At 52.5% G+C, this 5000-nt stretch overlaps 1 non-coding gene across 1 annotated transcript in view; it reads left to right on the top strand.

Moving 5' to 3' along the window:
• The first annotated feature begins 3532 nt into the window (after positions 1-3532).
• The window catches only part of LOC126110389 (small subunit ribosomal RNA), a 1909-nt gene continuing 441 nt past the window's right edge, over positions 3533-5000 (top strand). The window contains exon 1 of the ribosomal RNA XR_007523748.1: positions 3533-5000. This exon is cut by the window's right edge and continues 441 nt beyond it. This is a non-coding gene — a ribosomal RNA (small subunit ribosomal RNA).

The following is a 5000-nucleotide window of genomic DNA, read 5'->3' on the forward strand; positions in this document are numbered from 1 at the left end:
CCCTCACAACGATGACGGTGGGAGGGCCGTTTTACGAGACCATTTCCTGCGGTGCCAACGCTGTCGTAGAGCCGATACTCCATCTTTGGTACAAGGCAATCATTCCGCTGTAAATCAGTACGTCACTCGTAGTTCAGTCACCTCACAGCACTGCTCAGTAAACTATGCAGGCCCACATAGATAGATTATGATAGATTATATACGCAAATGCCCCTATACATGCTGAACGTCCGTACACACAAAATGAACCACACGTCAGCCACACACTCTATCACACACTACTCTCTGCCTGTAACAGACACAGATACAACTACTAAGCACCAGCATGGACCAACGTCCGGTGCATCCTATCCGCCACAGTACACCAACTACGCTATGATAACCAGACCGGGAGGTCCAATCATAAAACAGAATACCCCACTCGTCCGACAACCACAATTGCTCAGAGAAGCCACCAACACCCACACATGTCCTACACAGGGGTGCACCCATCACCACCACACTGCCTCGTCTTACAGCACAAACACACTGGCAGGAATGAAACACACAGGTCTGCCGCAACCACAGACACGGCTCGCCCCCTCTCACTGGCGAAAAGCGCATCCCGACGTGACATAACTCCTTTGACACACTGACGCTGCCTCGGGCATCCACGTCCTACGGTCGATATCAACGAACCTCCCCCCCCCCCTCCCCCCCACAACACGCCATCCCATACCACATTGTGTACCGTACCCAAACCTAACGTGTACTGTACTACAACGCAATGTGTACCATAACACAACCCAGTTTGTACCTTAACCTAACCTATGTCACCTTAACCTAACCTATGTCACCTTAACCTAACCTATGTCACCTTAACCTAACCTATGTCACCTTAACCTAACCTATGTCACCTTAACCTAACCTATGTCACCTTAACCTAACCTATGTCACCTTAACCTAACCTATGTCACCTTAACCTAACCCATCTTGCACCTTAACCTAACCCATCTTGCACCTTAACCTAACCCATCTTGCACCTTAACCTAACCCATCTTGCACCTTAACCTAACCCATCTTGCACCTTAACCTAACCTATGTTGCACCTTAACCTAACCTGTGTTGCACCTTAACCTACCTCAATTTGCACCGCAATGTAACGCAATTTGCACCGCAATGTAACGCAATTTGCACCGCAATGTAACGCAATTTGCACCGCAATGTAACGCAATTTGCACCGCAATGTAACGCAATTTGCACCGCAATGTAACGCAATTTGCACCGCAATGTAACGCAATTTGCACCGCAATGTAACGCAATTTGCACCGCAATGTAACGCAATTTGCACCGCAATGTAACTCAATTTGCACCGCAATGTAACTCAATTTGCACCGCAATGTAACTCAATTTGCACCGCAATGTAACTCAATTTGCACCGCAATGTAACTCAATTTGCACCGCAATGTAACTCAATTTGCACCGCAATGTAACTCAATTTGCACCGCAATGTAACTCAATTTGCACCGCAATGTAACTCAATTTGCACCGCAATGTAACTCAATTTGCACCGCAATGTAACTCAATTTGCACCGCAATGTAACTCAATTTGCACCGCAATGTAATGCAATTTGCACCGCAATGTAATGCAATTTGCACCGCAATGTAATGCAATTTGTACCGCAATCTACCCCCACATTGTGCCTTAACCTAACCCACATTGTGCCTTAACCTAACCCACATTGTGCCTTAACCTAACCCACGTTGTGCCTTAACCTAACCCACGTTGTGCCTTAACCTAACCCACGTTGTGCCTTAACCTAACCCAAGTTGTGCCTTAACCTAACCCAAGTTGTGCCTTAACCTAACCCAAGTTGTGCCTTAACCTAACCCAAGTTGTGCCTTAACCTAACCCAAGTTGTGCCTTAACCTAACCCAAGTTGTGCCTTAACCTAACCCAAGTTGTGCCTTAACCTAACCCAAGTTGTGCCTTAACCTAACCCAAGTTGTGCCTTAACCTAACCCAAGTTGTGCCTTAACCTAACCCAAGTTGTGCCTTAACCTAACCCAAGTTGTGCCTTAACCTAACCCAAGTTGTGCCTTAACCTAACCCAAGTTGTGCCTTAACCTAACCCAAGTTGTGCCTTACCCTGCTCTGTAATTGGCATATGACACGTTACATTAATGTATTGTCCAACCGCAACCCGCTCAGAATGTTGTGTACACAGCTACGTGTCATCTCCCCATAACAGCTGCATTGCAGTGTGGTACGCCATAGAGACGTGTGGGAGTAATGGACGCAGTGGATGGCGATCAGCATGAGCCGTCTGTTCATGTAGTGGCGCGTGTATGCAGACGTAGTAGTCTCTTCTCACACAATGTGATAGCACGGTGCCCCGCGTTCCACATCTGCGACATGCTACAGAGGCCGGTTGACAGTTGGTCGCGCAATGGACATCGCATACGTACGGGGGCACCTTCCACGTGCCCTCTAGTCGGGCACATTTTGTTGCGTGGATGTGAGCGGATGTAGTGTGTCTTGACACCTGACAGGCAGGCATGCAATAATAGTTGACTTTGCAAACGGGGATGGACGTGTACGTTTACTGGTGACGTTACGCAAATGAACAACTGGTAACCCGTTGTGGTGCGGTTGTCCTTGCTGGAGGTACATCTGTGAGGGCAACGATCGGTACAGCTACGAAGCGGTCCCCACCATACCAACGAACGTGAATGTGAATCTGGGTGTGAAGCGATACGCGGCTGTGGGTGGGTGGGACTGTCCCCGGCCGGTGAGGGGGGGCCGCCCGGCGTGCTGGCCGCGCGGTGCGTGGGCGCACGCGCTACAGCCGGCTGGTGGGGGCGCCCAGTGGCAGGCGCGCCGGCCGACGGACGCGGCAGGCGGCGCAGCTGCGCGCCGGGGCACCCTGCGCGCGGCGCCGTGCAGCCAAAGTGGGTCCTCGCCGGCCCGGTGCGAAGCGCGGTGGACATCTGCAGTGTGCTGGTCCGATTGAGGACTGTGTGCGTTGAGGATGCGCCGCCGCCCGGCACTCGGCGCCGCGACGCCGTCTGCTGCTCGGTCGCCCCAGCGGTTCTCGCTGGTGGTTTGTATCGCAGTTGTGCAGACGTGTTGGCACGTGCGCTGTGCTGGGAGAGTTCGCTTCGGCACCCACGTGGGGCCTTTGCCCTTCTGTGGCGCTGGCGTTGGAGCTGCCGGTCACCGTAGGTGGCGCGTGTTGTCTCCCGCCGGCAATGCCACGACAGCACGCTCCCGGGCCTCTGTCGGCAGCGGCAAGCTCAGTTGGGAGCACGGGTGGTCGCACCTAAAGCGTCTACTCGCCTAACTCCGGGCGATTGCGCCTCTCTCGAACCCGACCAAGTACTTAGGACGGCGCTGCGCGCCGCCGGGACCTGAGAGGGTTTCGAGGTGTATTGTGCAGGGGAGCTCAGCCTCCTCCTGTTTGCAGAATAATTGAGCGGACGCTTGCGTGTTCGCGCGGGCCCCTGGGACACACTCCCGGGCGGCCGGCTGCTCAGCTCTAGTTGACGCAGCTCCCTGGTTGATCCTGCCAGTAGTCATATGCTTGTCTCAAAGATTAAGCCATGCATGTCTCAGTACAAGCCGCATTAAGGTGAAACCGCGAATGGCTCATTAAATCAGTTATGGTTCCTTAGATCGTACCCACGTTACTTGGATAACTGTGGTAATTCTAGAGCTAATACATGCAAACAGAGTCCCGACCAGAGATGGAAGGGACGCTTTTATTAGATCAAAACCAATCGGTCGGCTCGTCCGGTCCGTTTGCCTTGGTGACTCTGAATAACTTTGGGCTGATCGCACGGTCCTCGTACCGGCGACGCATCTTTCAAATGTCTGCCTTATCAACTGTCGATGGTAGGTTCTGCGCCTACCATGGTTGTAACGGGTAACGGGGAATCAGGGTTCGATTCCGGAGAGGGAGCCTGAGAAACGGCTACCACATCCAAGGAAGGCAGCAGGCGCGCAAATTACCCACTCCCGGCACGGGGAGGTAGTGACGAAAAATAACGATACGGGACTCATCCGAGGCCCCGTAATCGGAATGAGTACACTTTAAATCCTTTAACGAGTATCTATTGGAGGGCAAGTCTGGTGCCAGCAGCCGCGGTAATTCCAGCTCCAATAGCGTATATTAAAGTTGTTGCGGTTAAAAAGCTCGTAGTTGGATTTGTGTCCCACGCTGTTGGTTCACCGCCCGTCGGTGTTTAACTGGCATGTATCGTGGGACGTCCTGCCGGTGGGGCGAGCCGAAGGCGTGCGACCGCCTCGTGCGTGTTCATGCGTCCCGAGGCGGACCCCGTTGAAATCCTACCAAGGTGCTCTTTATTGAGTGTCTGGGTGGGCCGGCACGTTTACTTTGAACAAATTAGAGTGCTTAAAGCAGGCAAGCCCGCCTGAATACTGTGTGCATGGAATAATGGAATAGGACCTCGGTTCTATTTTGTTGGTTTTCGGAACCCGAGGTAATGATTAATAGGGACAGGCGGGGGCATTCGTATTGCGACGTTAGAGGTGAAATTCTTGGATCGTCGCAAGACGAACAGAAGCGAAAGCATTTGCCAAGTATGTTTTCATTAATCAAGAACGAAAGTTAGAGGTTCGAAGGCGATCAGATACCGCCCTAGTTCTAACCATAAACGATGCCAGCCAGCGATCCGCCGCAGTTCCTCCGATGACTCGGCGGGCAGCCTCCGGGAAACCAAAGCTTTTGGGTTCCGGGGGAAGTATGGTTGCAAAGCTGAAACTTAAAGGAATTGACGGAAGGGCACCACCAGGAGTGGAGCCTGCGGCTTAATTTGACTCAACACGGGAAACCTCACCAGGCCCGGACACCGGAAGGATTGACAGATTGATAGCTCTTTCTTGATTCGGTGGGTGGTGGTGCATGGCCGTTCTTAGTTGGTGGAGCGATTTGTCTGGTTAATTCCGATAACGAACGAGACTCTAGCCTGCTAACTAGTCGCGTGACATCCTTCGTGCT

This window comes from Schistocerca cancellata, unplaced genomic scaffold (genome assembly GCF_023864275.1).
Source record: "Schistocerca cancellata isolate TAMUIC-IGC-003103 unplaced genomic scaffold, iqSchCanc2.1 HiC_scaffold_13, whole genome shotgun sequence".
Lineage (NCBI taxonomy): Eukaryota > Metazoa > Arthropoda > Insecta > Orthoptera > Acrididae > Schistocerca > Schistocerca cancellata.